Source organism: Zonotrichia albicollis, chromosome 6 (assembly GCF_047830755.1).
Source record: "Zonotrichia albicollis isolate bZonAlb1 chromosome 6, bZonAlb1.hap1, whole genome shotgun sequence".
NCBI lineage: Eukaryota > Metazoa > Chordata > Aves > Passeriformes > Passerellidae > Zonotrichia > Zonotrichia albicollis.
In genome coordinates this window covers 18,592,865-18,609,100 of record NC_133824.1, presented here as the reverse complement: position 1 = coordinate 18,609,100, position 16,236 = coordinate 18,592,865, and positions in this window count along the sequence as shown.

The following is a 16,236-nucleotide window of genomic DNA, read 5'->3' as shown; positions in this document are numbered from 1 at the left end:
ATTTATTTGCATTGAATGTCAGCCTAGTTTCAGTTAACAGTATTTGGAAATGCCTGCTGACAGAAAAAAAACACAAAAAACGTTTCTCATCTAAGGATGTGGTGAACCTTGAAAATCGGCTACCAGGTTAGCTTAGTTACTCACTGCCCCTGAAGGTAGCAGGAAGCAGGCTGAGGATTGCTGGAGCCAAGCTGCTAGCAGAAAGGATGGGAGAGAAAGGAGGACTGTTAGTGGTGACCAGGAAGGCTGCCTGACTTGCCACAAGGTCGTGGCAAGCTGCCCAAAACCTCAGTCTCCAGTGGATTTTTTCAGTTTGTAGCTCCTGATTTCTTCACCTGGTTGGTGTCTGCACACGTGAAATGTTTGTTGAATACTTGTTAGGAGATTAGGTGATGATGTTCCCCATTCCTATCTCCAGGAGAAGTTTCCATTACTAACCTGTCTTACCTAGTAACAAAGCAAGTAAATAAAGTACTAAATAGTGTAGAATTTGCTTTGGAAGTGCAGAAATAGTTATATCCCATGGGTGACAAGAGTACTTACAAGGAAGTAATTTTGTAAACTTTTTTCCTACTTTGAGTACTTTGCACTGACACCTACATCTTTCTCACTCCAACGCAGGAAGCAGACACGGGCTCATGGGCTCTTGTGTAGGTAGCTCATCAGGGGACATCTGTGTAAAGTGCATTCGTAGTCCATAGGTTCAAAGTCAGAGGTTACAGTACAGAGATGGGCTGCAAAATAAGTCTGGAGGGAGAAGAAAAAACCAGACCCAGATGGTGTGAATGTCCTGGCATGCAGGTGAGGAAAAGAGAACAGAGTTGTCAAAAAAAGGAAGATAACAAAACAAATTAATGATAAGTAGCAGTACAAGTTGTCTGTATCACAGGAATGAAGTAGCAAAGGTCAGTCTCAAGAGGGGAATTTAGTTACTAATAGAGAAAAAGAGAATAGATTGGATTTTCCTGCTCACTGATGCCGGACATATTGATAAATAAAAGCATGTGCAATGAGTTCAGCAGGAGAAACTGCTTCTGTTGATGAAGTGCGTATTTGCAAAATGATGTTACAGTGTTTATTTCAAATACAGATAATAACAAGTGTGTGATGCTTTTCCACTTTGGTGGCAAATCAAAGCACACCAAACAGTACCTGAGCACTTGTGCTTTGTGACAAGAATCGACTTGTGTGGATAGATCCATGCTGTAATCCTGCTCTGCTGGAACTGGAGCTTTCTCAAGTGCTGGAAAGATTGAGATGTGCTGTGAGTGCAGAGTGGGCAAAGGGCCTTGTTGGAGCCTCTAGGCTCAGGTGCAGGACTTTAGGCTCTTGGTGTTGCCAGGAAAATTAATGCACAAATCAGAGGTTTATGTCCAAAAAGGAGACACAGGAGTTCTTTTACTTTATTTGAATAAAGGGAGACGCCATGGGGCATTCCCCTGGGATCTCTCAGATTTTTGGAGGATGCAGCCTCCTTTTTATCCTAATTTCCCAGCCACATTTCCCTTCTCTCTTTCCCCATTGGCTGAGGCACTTGAGAGGTACAGACTTCCCTGATACCGAAGATTTCCCTCTAATGTATAACCCTCCTTTTTAATTTTTAATTCTTATGGAATTTAGGGGTCTTCCCCATTGTTTCTTTCAGCTTTCAATATCCAATTTCATTTATCAGTAAACCTACCGTTTGTTTGTAAATGCAAATATCTTTTTCCATTCATCAATCAGCGGAATCCTTCCCATTGTTTCTTTTATCTCTCAGTGCTAGTTTTATCCACCGGCAGACTCACAGCTCGTTTGTAAAGATAAACCCGTCATTCCTCTCAGTGTGAGCAGGCGAGGGCACAGCCCCAGGGTCAGAAACAGCTGCCTTCAGTCACTGCTGGGTGCCCTCTGGGCTGGCACTGGCAGCCCTGGCACTGCAAGCTGACCCCGCGCAGGGAGCCCATCTGGGCTCAAAGGCTCATCCCTCTGCTGCAAAGGGATCCTGCAAAAGGATCAGCGTCTGTCTGGCCCGGCTCGCTGGCTCACCGCACAGCGGCATGGGCTGCAGGGCTTGTGGAGAGGGATAAGATCTTGAGGAAGCAGGGAGGGGTGGCACCCAGCGAGCACAGGCTGCTGTTTCACCATCCTGTCGGAGTGCAGAGAGCACACCCTGCCTTTGGTTGTGCCGCACGCTGTGGGTTGCTACGGCTATGTTGTGCTGGTATTTGAAACATTTTCAGATGGATCGTCTCCTAGGAGAATAAACAGCTGCCTTTTGCCAACACCACGCACATGGCAGGCTCAGCGCACTCTCCAGCACTGAAGTGCAATCCTCCAGATGGTCCTTTAGCCCCATTCACAGCCACACAAAGAGCCTGAAACTCCTCATGCGTGTGTGCTTCGCTCAGTTTGCACAAAATGGGCGTTTGAAAGGGCTGCATTCAACAGCTGTGGCTGCTGCCTGGAATTGCTCCAGCTGCTGAAAGGCTCCAGCTCCCTCCCTCCGGTCTTCACAAATACAGTGGAGCTGCTGAGACAGGTTAGTTGTGCTGGCTAGAGCGTTGTTTTCTGCTCTTCCACAAAGTTCTGACTCGGATTTACCGTCAGGTCTGTTGGAAATAAATAAATAAAATACAGCACAACTCTTAAAGTACATCAAGGCTGAAAGATACGCATTTAACACAACTAATATTTACAGAAACCGTGATCAAAACCCGGGCACTCAGTTTTGCACATCTGTTGATTTTTAGAGCTGGGAAAGAAAGCAGCCTTGTCCTCAGTAGGCAGGGTCATGTGAGGATAGCTCGCAGAAAGGAAGCCAGCCCAAGCACTGCTGTGCTCTCACGAGCTTTCTGCCACAGGCTGTGGGAGAGGACTCAGCACAGCATTAAATATAGTTGCAGCAGAACCTGCCTGGCTAGTTCCTCCTGGATCTGTGCTGTGAAATTTTCATTGTGGGTGCCCTTGCATGGTGCAGTCTCGCTAACGACAGCAATGGTGTGTCCTGCAGCAGGAGGGGCCACAGGGCTCGGTGCTTTGGTAACCCCCCTACAGCTACACCCTCTCGTCTCAGGGGGAGACCTTTGCCACTGTTAACAATGAGAAATATTGCCACCTTTTCTTCTTTCCTCTTCTTAATTATAAATTATGATTATTCCAACAATTTTAACATGATTATGGAGCAGACTCTGCAAACTGAGCAACTTCTATAAACAATTTTCAGTTGTCATTAAAAACCTTTCATGCCCGCATTTTTGGATCTGAGAGAATAGATCAGTTCTCTTTTTAGGAGACAAAAATGAAGAGAAATTCTGCTGGAAGTAAATTACAAAATATTGGAATAAGGATAATTTGAAATTTGTTAAAACACTGCTAGTCCTAGTCCCGTCCCCCTCATTTTCCATCTATTTAGCAGTTAATTACTCCTGTAAGGACCCGGGGAGAATCATTTGAAGGTAATTTTCCCCGCCCCAGCGGCTGGGAGCCCACCCTGGCAGGGCAGGGAGAAGCTGGGTTTGTGTTTATGGTGCCGCACCCGGGGCGGCTCCACCCCGCAGGGAATTCCCACGGCCGGGAATTGCAGGGCGCGCAATGCCGCCAAACATTCCGCAACCTCCGGGGCCCGCTTGCCTCCAGATCCTGTAAATACAGGAAAATTCTCCACGGCCTTTTCGCAGTCCTTCCCCCTCCGAGGATTTTCTGTGCTGCTGCTTTTCTCCTGCAGCCCAGCCAAGCCGTATCTGCTGAGCGCAGAGAACTATCAAGGCCTTTGCAGCTGCCCGAGACAGTGGTTGTGTTCTCTTTTTTATTTTTTCCTTTATTTTCCTTTTTTTCCCCCTCTTTTTTCTTTTCTTTTTTTTTTTTTTTTTGTTTTTTCCTTTTTTTTTTTTTTTTTAATTTCCTTTTTTCCCCTGCCTAGCAGTGAATAACGGGGTTTCCTCAGACAGGCCTAAGCCGGTCTGGTCCATGCCTTTGCCTCCCGTGGTCGGACGGGCAGTGCCGTCTCTCCACCCGCGGCTCGGACCTGATTGCGTTTCACACCCTGCAGGGCAGATAATGGCAAAACTGCCTGGGGACGGTGCCGGCTGAGAGGGACAGGGGGCAGGGAATGGGTTTGTGGGTGCCTTTGTGCCTCCCGCAGCTCTCAGCATCCCGCCCGCCTTGTGAGGGATTGCCGCAGGCTGCCTGAGGTGGGGAAATGGCCGCAGCCTCAGCGGGAATCTAAGCTACTGCCTCAGCAAGAAGGAAAGGCACCAAAACCCCCTCCCGGCTTCCCTGTTCCCAAAGTTCGCCTCCATTCAAAAGCACCGTGTTCAGGCAGTGTCACGGGCTGGGAACCCCCTGTCTTGCACAGTTTCCTTCCGCTTTTCTTCTTCCCGAAACGCGGTGCCTTTGTCATCCCGCAACCACGCGGTGCCCCCTGAGCAGCACAGGGACAGCGCTCGCTGTGAGCTCCATTCATGATCGCCTCTGCAGACTCCCCCTCTGGTGTGAGGAGGAGGAGGAATTCTCCTTTTATCCCCCACCATTCCATCAGGACAACAGACAGTGCCTCTGGGCACAGGCAGCTCGTAAAACCCACAAAATTGCAAATTTTTTGGCCAAAACATTCTTGATTTTAAGCAGACAATGAGCAAGGGAAAACAAACTCAGCATGTAAATGGAAAAGAGGTGCTGTACCACTAGCACTTAACAGCGCTTTTAACTTTAGTAGAAATACAATTTTCACAAAGCGGAAAATCCCTTTAAATCCCACAAAAACCCTCAAGCCTGATGGGATCTGGAGAATTAGGGGCTATGAACACATGGGACTGGAAGCCTCGGTTCTCCTCCCCTGCTTTCAGCAGGACAGGGACCAGGCATTACCAAGGAGTGTGTGAAATAGCTCATTCTAGCAAAGCGCATTTGCCCCTCTTCTGGAGGTCAGGGATTATTTGTTCACTGCTGAAGGGAAGCTGCCTTAGCCACAGAGCCGATTGCCTTCCTCTAGAAATCCCCCTGAGGAGAAGCTGACTAAGCTGAACCAGGGGATGCTGAGGCCATGGCAATATTTTCCTCCATAAGCAGCTGTTGCCACATACAACCAATCAGAGGAAAAAAAGGACAAAAAAGGCAACAATCAACCAACCAAAACAAAAAAAAAGGAAGGGAAGGGAAATGTGCCCAGGGAAATGTTATGTTGTGCTGTGTTCAGCTGCAAGGCAAAGCTGGCTGAAAAAATGGGAGGAATGTGCCTTGTTTTCACATAAGGAGTGCAGAGCATCTGTCCTGCAGCTCCCATGGGATTGGTTTTAATCCTTTTTTCCTAAATAACCAATCTGACTTACAGATGTGTGTGTTTTCTGCCCAGGTCCTGCAGGCTTGCTGGAAACATCCTCTAGTGTTTCCTTCTCCAGGCAAATGAGTGGGAGATCCCAGCTGATACTTGGACTAGGAGAAGACGGCTCAGCTCATGGACCAAAGCTCCTGTTTCTGCAGTGCTTCAGAGCAGCACAGTGGGGCAGGAGGTTAAATGGCAGCAGGGTGGGGAGTGCCCCTGATTGTCACTGACTCCAATCAGCATGTGGCCCTCTGAGGCTGCACACTCAGTGGGACTTGGGTCCCAACAGTGTTTTCCTCTTGATTCACTATGAAAGTGGATGAGAGCGGCCTTAGGAAAGTTCATATGAAGCAGAAAATGGCATAAGGCACCTCAAGGCCCTATTAAGCAGTGAGTGATTTTCCTCTCCCCAGTGTGTGGTGGGCACAGGAGTATCCTGCTCCTGGCCAGGCAGCTTGGGCCAGCCTGGACTGAGAGCAGTGGAGGACTCTGCCTGCCTGCACTAGGGAAGTGAGAAACTCTTTAATAAGAGCTGTCAGGTGCACTGTGTTTCCTTTGGTCTGGGTGATTCCCCAGAAAACCACAGGCCAGGCCAAAGGAGTGGCCTGGCGCCGGCCCTGGCACAGCTCCCCTGCTGTGTTCTTCCATGGGAGCTGCAACAGCAGCTCCTGCAGCAGCCAGGCAGAAAAGAAAAAAAAAAGAAAAAGACAGTGAAGACAGAAAGATGATCCTTCTGGCTGTTCCCAAGCCCAAGAGAAAGTCCTGCCTTATCCCTCGTCTCTTCCTTCCAAACCCAAGAGCGGGAGTTGCAAGTGATCATAGGCAACACTCCACTTTCTGAGAAAAAAGCCCAAATACCTAAAAGCAAGCAAGTAAAAAAAAAAAAAAACAAACCAAAACAAAGGAAACCAAACAAAACCTCCACCAAAAGCAAGCAAACAAACAAACACCTAAACAACAAAAAACTCCAAACAAACAAAAACATTATCTGTGTGGCACAAACATTCACACTGAAATGCACTACATCCAGAAATTGCATCAGCTTGATCCAGGTGTAATTTTGCTCTGATGATAGTCATTTCAGGCAGTCTTCAGCTGTACCTCTCTGCCCTGCTCTGCTCTGGCTGTCTGACAATTGCCTTTCCCCATGCTCAGTTTCTGCCCCCAGCCCTGACCCTCACTGGGAAGCTTTCCTGGGTTCTCATAGCTGTTGTAGGCAATTCCACACTGACACCTGATTTTAGTCCTTCAAAGTGGGATCACTCTCCCATTTCAGTATTTGGACTTCCCTCCTCATCTGCCATGCCTGTGTTCAGTTCAGCACATTAACGTTTACAGTGACTTCATAGCACATCCACCCTGCAGCTCTGTGCATCCAAAGGAAATGGAATAGAGAAGGGCATTGGCAGCTCAGCTATGGCACAAAGTGTCCATGAGGCACAAAGATCAGCTTGAGCACCTGCCTTGCTGGCCTAGGGAGAGTGGGAGTGCTGAAGCTCTCCTTGATGAGCAGCAGCAAGTCCTGGGAGCTGAGTCACCCAGACACCTACCTGTCAGCAGCAGGTGATGGGGGACATGCCTGCCATCTCCCAGAGGACCCACATGGGATGGCACGTGCTGCTCACGTTGCAGAGTTCACCTGTGCATGTCACTGAGGAGATGGAAGGTGGCTGTCACACCACAGTCAACATCAGGGAAGGGAGCCCTGCACACAGTGCAGGACAGGTACTTTTACTTTCAGTGCTGGTTTTGTTTATACAGCCAGGGTGGAGGCAGGAACCCCACCAAAACAAGCTTGCTAAAGGAACATTTCATTTGTGGAAGGAACATGGAATTTCCCAAGGTAAGGACAGCAGGTTCAAGTGATTGCATTTCCATCAAGCAGCTGGCACTGTTTACAGTGCCCCACCTCCTCCTCTGCAGCCCTGCCTGCCTGCAGGCTGAGGGCAGCTGTGGCTCAGGGCCAGCCCTGCAGCTCAGTGCCTGTTTGCAGGGTGAGCCTTTGTACTGAACAGAAGCAGCACTCTGCACTGGGACAGCTTTGCTGCTCTGTCTCTCTCCTCCCTGGTGCTGGGTGGCCTCAGAGCCTGCAGGGGACTGAAAATTGATGCTTCTGTTTGCCATGGTAAAGCACTGAGAGCCAGCAACCTCTTCTCATTTTTTCTTCTCATTTCTTCCATTTCAATGGGGCACACGCTTGGCTGTGCAAGTTGCCATTTTCCTTGACAGTTTCTCGTGGCGGCCCCATCTCACAGCACGGCCCACATCTATTTCCCTGGTGTCCTCCTGACCTTGATTGCTCATCTGAGGGGGGCCCCTCTCCTACTTCCAACCTGCTCTGTGCTCCCAACTGGCTTCTCTTGCTCATTCCCATTATAAGCCTTCAAGGTCCTCTCTGTCCTTTTACATATAAAGTGTACAAACTCCACCCTCCTTTCTTCTAGGCTCAGCAAAAGCCTCTGCCTGCTGCTGGGAAGGCTTGCTGCTCCTTCCTGTCCTGGCAATTTGGATTTCTAGGAGGGTTTTCCTGCATGGTTTGGGCCACAAGGACTTTCATTCTTCCAGACCCAGCTGTGGAAGAAGTTTTCTCCCTGCTCTCCCTTACCCCTCCCACTGGAGGAATATTCCCCTTGGATGGCTGGTGGAGTAATTAGAGAGCAGTTCCCTCTGCTTGCTTTGGGCAAAATTACACAGGTTAAATTATGACACCCTGGCTGGTTCTGCCTGAAGTGAACCCGGGGGAAGCTCATGCAATCCTCTCTCCAGCTGTGATGGGAGTGCTGTGGCAGCCAGGCAGACCAGGGTCATCAGCTCTTCCCCTGCAAAGTGGGGCTCAGCAGGTCATGTCCTGTGTTCCGCTTCTCCACAAGGGGCCAAACCCACCCAGCTGTGTGCTAAGCAGAGGGGATAAGCTGGCAGGCCAAGGAGGTGAGCTGGCAGAACTGGTCACAGGTGCTGCTGGGAGGTCTGCCTGTCCTCACATCCAGCCTCCTGAGAGGCTGGTGCTGCCTCTTTCCTCAGCTCTGAGTGAACAGCACTGGCTCTCAAAGCCTTCCTCTTTTCCTCCTGAAATATGCCAAAGGTAACACTCCTTCAGGTGAACATCATAAACTTCCAGCTAGGGAATCCACATGGGAAAGGGGTGTCCTGTCCTGCAGTGCAAAGGGCACATTTCCATGGACATGAGGCCTGACGTTCATGTAGGAGAGAGAGGGACCATGCTGTCTCCTTTCCTGCCCTAATGCAGGTTCAGGACAGTGGCACAGGGCAGGAACAAAATGCAAGAGTTTGGGATCAGATTGCTTGGCCAGGAGGGAATAAAGACCTAGCAGTCCTTGAGTGGGCCATTGAAGTGCCCCACCCGGGTGAGGCATGCACCCATGTGGTCACAGCTCTCTTCACAGAGAGCAGCAGGCACAACCTTGCCAGGATTTCTCCTGGGGAAGGCAGTGAGAAGGCTCAGAGAAAGAAGAGAAAACAATTCTTATCTCTATTTGCTGCTCCTGTTGTTTGGCACGTGTGGAATGTGTTATGGAGGTTGTTTACCAAAAGTGATTTGTTAATTGAGCTCTGGTAATAATTGTTTTGATTGATTGACCAATTAGGTCAAAAGCTGTCTCGTGACTGTCTGAAAGGGTCATGGATTTTTCTTCAGTTTAGTATAATAGTAGTAATATATATAGTAATATATAGTATAGTAGTATATAATATAGTGTAGCTTAATAAAGCCTTTCTTCAGCCCTCTGAAGTCATTGGAGTCATAGCACGTTATTCCGTGGCTGTGGGTCATCCTGCATTGCTCCAGCCATGCAGACCCCTGGCTGTTCAGGTGCTTCCAAGCCAAGAGAGAAGCCTCTAGTGAGTTGTACATTCTGCACGAGTATGGAGCTGCTGAGCACAGGCTTTCCAGGTGCTGCTTTTGGATACAGGCCTATCAGTATCCTGATATAGGGTTTGAATCTCTTTTGGGATCCTTGCCCAAGTGCTGATTTCCACTACAGGACAGAAAGTATTTTCTCCTGAAGCAGGGATGAATAGTTGCTGTATTCCTGTGGCACTTTAGGATGCCCTTTTGTAGGCCCTGCAGTGTGAGCCTCAGCTGGGACTGGATTGTATTGCTCCTAGCTGTCCTGCTGTTGGGTGGTTAATATAGACACCAACATGGGCAGAAGCATCACCCTGCACAGGCCTGAACTACTGATTGCAAAGAGCTCAAGTCATGGTCAGGTTATTTATAGCCCAGCCTTTCCAGCACTGGCCATGGCTGAAGACAACACACCAGGCTGGAAAGACCTCTGGGATGGTGATTGGGGCGGCCTTATTAAGTGTCAAACTCAGCCTGCTCCTCAATGAGCTGTTTTCTTTATGTAACCCAGTGTTTTCTTCATGTAACCCCGACACACCTTGCAACAGCCTGGCTGGAAAATCAATTGCAGCACGGAGAGCAATGTGGGCAGCACCTTCAGTGGCTCCATGTGTGCCCAAGGTTGATCATCCCTGACATTAATTATGGGTTGCTCAAGCCCGAGGATGAGGCCTCTGTTTTTCAGTGTAATCACATGAGCTCAGATTGCCCCAAGCACAGCTTTGATTCTCACACTGAGCAAGGGCTCTGAGAGCACGTGTGGCTGCTGCACTGCCTAACAGGGAAACGTGCTGGGGCTGACGGTGAGCCACCTTGGAGCCTGTCACCACATCCTGGGTGCTGAGCATGGTGTTGCTGTGTCTCCTGCCAGGGCTCCCCTGCTCAGAACTTCTGGCAGCCCCTTGCTGCAGAGCTGTCTCTGGGGGCAGTGCAGGCTGCCAGCTCCTGTGGCAAGGCAGGGAAACACTCTGGTTTGGCACCTCCAAGTTGTTAAATCTAATCAAACAACACACAAGAGTTCAGTCAGCTGAGAAACCTGCTTTGCACAGGAGCTTGTGTGATCAGAGTGCCAGCTGTCAGAAGCCAGGACTGGACGTGACTGCTCCAGGGTGGTAGTGGGCTGGAAGAAAGAGGATCACTGGGATTGAAGCAGCAAAAGCACACCCTGGAAGCTGTGTCTCTTGCCTCTAGGTAACTCTGCAGTCTGGATGGATGCCTGTGTCCAAGCACTGGCATTACTCTGTGGCTGCTGGAGGGTGTCCCTACAGGTGTCCTTCCAAGAGCTGTGACTAGCCTGATGGGCTGTGCAGTAGGGAGATGCTTTATTCTGGTGATAGAAAGGTTTTGGGGCAGGGGAATTCCCAGCTTTTCATGTCATCTGAGTTTGGATGGCTGCAAGCTTTTGATAACAAGGAAAGCTGTGCCAAAATTAGTGACAAGCTATTCCACATGCAGACCATGCTGCTGAATTAGTTGCAAGTTTCTATCCAAACCAGGGCTCAGTCAGTCCTTGGCAGGCAATCTGCAGAGAAGGATTCCTCTGACCTTTTCCCTGTATGAGATCCACTGAGCACAGTCCAGTAACCCTGAGCTGACATTGAGCAACCCCAGCAAAACAGCAGCTGTGTCCAGTCCCATGAGTGTTTGGAAATCCTGGACTCTGGATTGCACAAAGTACAGCTGATGTGCCCTGGCTGTACTGGGCACAGTGTCCCCTCGTGTGCCAGGATGCCAAGAGTACAACCTGCCAGATTTACCACATGCATGCGGCTCCTCTCAGCACAGGAACCTTTATGTCAGGCCAGGGAACCCCAAACAGAAGCAGGGCAACCCCTGCCTGTCCGAGCAGTGGGCTGGGACTTCTGCACAGCAGTGCACTGTGGGCTTTTTGCAGCAACCATGACCCAGCCTGCTCGCAGCAAGCCAGGAGCTGTGCTCGGCCCCGGAGGCCGAGCCCTGGGCGAATCAGCCTCCGGCAGCCTGCAGAGGCGGGCCCGGCCTGGTGCCGGCTGCGGGGCAGGGCCTGCGGAGCCCGGGGGCCTCGGCACGGAGCCAGGCTGAGTGCTGGGCAGCCTGCCCTGCCAGAGCCTCGTGTTCCCTCAGGCAGCAGCAGGCTGAGTGCTGGGGGGTGTTAGGGTAGAGCTCAGCTCAAGCTCTCTGTCTGAGTGTCACCTAAGTCTTGCTCAAAGTGCATCTAGATTTAAAATGCTGCAAGATGTATATTCCTCTCCTAAGGGGCTGCACACATGGGCAATTGTGGTTATGCATTTCCCAGCAGATAAGAGGGGGGCAAAGTATTCCACCTGCTTCCCCTGCTCCCTGTCCCTCTCTGCAGTATGGGTTTCTGCTCCCTGTATTACAGTACCTTGTAGCAAGCTCAGTTATTCTAGCTGCTGTCCCAGGGTGTGCTTCCTTCTGTGTGCTTCCTTCTGCGTGCCTCAGATCAGGAGGACAAAAGCAGAGGCCAGACAACATTTTCCACAGAACAGATCTGTCATAACCTCTGATTCTGAGTGACCTCTTTTGCCCTGCTGTGCTGGCCAGCCTGAGGCTTGAGTGTGCAACTCTGGCCTTGACATCCCCCTCTGCTTGTGTGGGCAGCCTCTTACTCCACTTTCTGGGCAGCAGATGTGCCCAGTGGACTCCTGCAAGCTGGCAGGCACACAAAAGTGAGGTGATGCAATGCTTATCATTGCTTACACCTGTCCAAGGAACTGCTTTTTATCTCCCAGTCCACATCCCACTGCCCTTTTGCCTCTGTACACACAGAAGAGTTCTCTGTAAGAAGGAACTGGATTGTCTGGAAAATATCCTGCAATTCATTCTGCCAGCTGGTTCTGAGCAGTGCTCTGTGTGGCTCTGCACTTGCTAAGATGTGAATGTGGTAAACAAATCTCCAAGGAGTAGCCTGAAAGAGAGATGGACTTTTTCAGTAGATACAGCTAAGAGCAGGGAAGGAGAGCACAGCAGGGACCTGAGATGGAAAGGAAACAGGAAGAGCTGTCACCTCTTTATGTGCTTTACCCTCAGAGCAGCAGCCGACTTCTGTACTTCCCTTGAAAGAAAGAAAGGCAGAGATGATTCACGTCCCATTCCCCAGCTCAGCCTTGAAGCAGCATTGTGTGACTAAGGGCCTTGCTGCATCATTTCTTTCTCCATCTGATGCCGAGAAGGTCGGAGCAGGGCAGATTGTGATTAAGTGGAATTTCTCAATGTTGAAAGACATTTGAGATTTGTCCCGGTGATTAATAAAATTACTTGGGGGGCCATAGGAAAATCTGATCCTATACATTTTTTTCTGAAGAGCATGAACCCTTTGAAAGTCCCGTGTGTGAAAGCTCAGAGAGCAGCATTTGCATGGGGTGCCTCTGCCAACAAAGATGAGCAAAGGTGAAACCCATCATACCACAGGGTCCCTGCCAGCAAGAAATCCTCCTGAATTTCCACATAGCTCTGGTTCATAGCCTTTCCCCTTGCCTTATTGCACACTGCTGGAGGAAGTCTGCTGGTTCAGTAGAGCCTAGAGCACATGAGGGAGGCCCAGGGCACAGGCAGCAGCCCAAATCTTGCCAGTCCCAGCAGAAATCAAAGCAGGTGTGTTTGCATCTGCTTTACCACTGTAGCTGATGGTTTTACCAGCTGGTGTTCCTCATGACTCTGCAGAGGGGAGGACAGGTAGCACATACACTCAAGCAGCCTGCCCTGGGAAATACCTCCTCTGCAAACACCCATTTACAGGCAGTCCCTGCCCTGGGGAGTTTGCAGCCCAGAGCTGGGGCAGAGAAGCTGCAGGCAGAAGCCTGTGTGGGCTGTGACTCCGTGTCCCACAGCAACATTCTGTGTTGGCAGGTTTGGGGTGCCCGAAGATGCAGATGCAGCCTGCCAGGGCGAGGAGCAGCAGAGCTGGATGGGGCTCAGGGGCTTTGCCCCAGTCCCACCCGTGATGAGCGGCAGAGATGGAGCCAGAGCTGCTCTCTGCCCGTCTGTGCCACTCGTTACTAGAGGGTGCTCCAGAGGACAGGTTGTGTTTTAGTTTCTCTTTGTCCTCAGTGGTGTTAAGGAGCAGATTGCATTCTCCTGTGCTGTAGCATAAATCACTATCTATACCTCACTTTTCCCACTGGGGACTCAGAACATTTGTACTGTGAATATTTTAAGTGGCTAATACCACATTCAGCCAGACTCACTGCTGTTAGTGCAATTCCTAATTTAAATTACCGGCTGTTTGCTAGCAAAAACATTTCTTTCCCTCATTCCTTTCGTATTGATCAGCCTGTTCGGTCCTGGCTTCTCAAAGGGAGGTTTTCTCTGGAGGCTTTTGCAGCCCCGGTTGGCAGATGCTGGAGGCATGCAGCTCTCACAGAGGCCCCTTCTGGGGACTCTCAAAACTGTGCCAGCGGCGTGTCTGGCATTCTGCATGAGTTCTGTGAGGTGCTGTGCACGGACACAGCAGGTTGCTAGTTAGCAAAAGGGAGATGTTCTGGGTTTGTGCAGAGCTAGTTCATTAACTACATGATTACAGCTCTGCAAGAAATGGTTTAGCTGTCAGCTGAAAGAGGGAGAGAGACGCTGATGAAGCTGCTGCACCACATATGAGAAGAATCATCCTATGTGCAGCTTGATGCAGCTCATGCCACACACGCACAGCTCAAACAATTTCCTCTTGCTTCTACACTTCTTGTAAGGCAGCCAGGCGTGTCAAGCTCTCACTTTCAAGGACAGATCTTCAGTACATATTTCAATCCTCTCTGAGCAGTAGTCAAACAAATCAGCTGGTCTTGATGGGATAAAGGCACTTTGCATCCAGGGGAGCAGTCAGTCGTTGCAGCAAAATTTATGTCAATCACAAGTCACAGCCATACATTTCAGGGACCACAGGGCTAAGCATGTTCCCCACTGAAGCTTTGATGCCTTGCAGATATTTGCATGTATCACCACTGCTTCTTTTTCTAACCTCTACTTCATTAAAAAAAAAAAAAAAAAAAAAAAAAAAGAAGAGTTAAAATGAAATTCCATGCAAAGTAGCTCCATCACTGCACCAGCTTGCACTTTCCTGTCTGAAGAGCTCTTGGAGGCTCAGTTCAGGGGAGGTGAGCTACTCTGCTCACTGGAGGTTCAAAGCACAAAGAGCCTCTCTGCTTTAACCCTTTAAAGAGGCATGTTTTGCAGGGCTTGCTCTCATTTTGTAGCTTACTTGCTTCTGAATGCTGTGACTGCTTACACCCACTGTAGGTGCATTGTGCCCTGAACTCTGGATTTCCACGTTCCAGTGGCAGACTGATGAGGCTAAGTGGGACCATGCTCTGCACATTTCACTGATCTCACACATCTTGTCTTTGATTTCCTACTGTGGACTTTGATTTCTTCCTGTAGTTCGCTGAGGCTGCTACTCAACAGCTAATGGAACAGGGCACTGGAAGGGACATACCCTGGCCAGACCACAGGCTTTGATGTCAGGAGCATTTGTATCCAATGCTGGTCCTGTATAAGGACTCAGCTGCCACCAGGAGCAAAGAGCAGCTGGGCCCAGCTGCAAGTTCAGTGAAGCATGTGTCACAGCACTGCTCTTTGGGCTAAGCAGTGACTGAAATGTGCCCTGTCACTAGGGCACACTGGCTTCTCAGCTCACTCTGAAGAGGCCCCTTTGTGATGGCACAGCAGCACGGCTCCATCTCCACCTCTGGCTGGCACAGGGTCATTCCCAGCCTGGGCTAAAGGCTCTCCATCTCCCAGTGGGCAGGCCTGGGGGAAGGAGGGGACACTGAGAGGCAGGACCATCTGTGCCACTGCCAGCACCCTGCCCAGCAGCAGCAGCAGCAGCATCCTCACCGACTCACCTCAGCTCAGCTCAGGTGGAAGACCAGCCACAGCCTAAAGGGAGACTGCTCCCAAGTTCTTTTCTTGGTGTCCTCAGACACAGGGCTCAGAACCTCTGGGATTGGAGATGAATTGGTACTTCATGTGCCATTTAGCAAAATTATTAATCAGTCTACACAGACATGCCTTTATCCTGTGCTTGCAAGGAACATGCAATTTCTCCTGATGGCGTTCAAGGGCCCAGCTGTGGGTTCAGTGAAACAGAATAGCTACAGAGGGAACATTTTTCATACAGCCACGTTGAGAAACCACCTGTGGTGGTGTTTCATGATGAATGTGCTCACAGCACCAGGGACTTGCCTCCAGGAAGAGGACACACTGAACTGTGTTTGCTTTGCTGCTGAATGAAAGCATCTGCATGGGAAATACCTAACACTCCCTGGGTGATGTACCTTGGCATCACACCGTGGGCTGAATCAGTCTCCAGATATGGTCAGAGTCATGGGCAAAATATCCAGTGGCAGGACACTGGTTGGTGTCAGAATCAGCATCAGCTTCCCACCCGAAAGCTGTACCCTTGACACAGATTGCAGCCCCAAAACCTTCAGCATGAAGGTGTCCTCAGGATCAGTTTTGACAGTATCACCTCCAAAGGGCTGGGTTTTCTTCCTGGTGTATTTAGAGCAGCAAAAAATGGAGTCAGTGGTTAGAGGGAATAGGAATGTGAGTATGAAGGGGGCCAGGTGCTGTGAGGGTGAGAGAAAGCAGAGCCAAGCAGACCTGATGGAAGGCTGCTGACTCTAAGGCTAAATGAAGACCTGCCCCTGTGCAAGCATGAGGAGTTTACAGCTTTTATATGGAGGATAATTGGATGCAAATTTGAGGGCTGCCTTTTCAGAGCTGGCATGTTGAGCCCCAGGATGGAGGTATGCCTAGTTCACATGACTCAGGAGAAGAGTGGGAGAGGAAGGAAATTCTATTATGTCGCAATCACCAAAGCTTGGGAGAAAACATTTTTCAGGTGAGTGAGAAAACAAACATCTGAAGTTTCCAATGAGTAAGAAAAAAAAGTGAAATAAATTCTTGTTTTCTGAGTACAGAAGTAATCTGTTTCACTTGGGAAGTTCTCAATATGGTTTTATTCTTGCATATTGTTTTTAAAAAGTAATTGTTTCTAACTGAAACAAAGCAGAGCAAAACATTTGACAGGAGGAAAAGTGCCAGCAAAACCTCAACATGAGCAGAGCTGCTC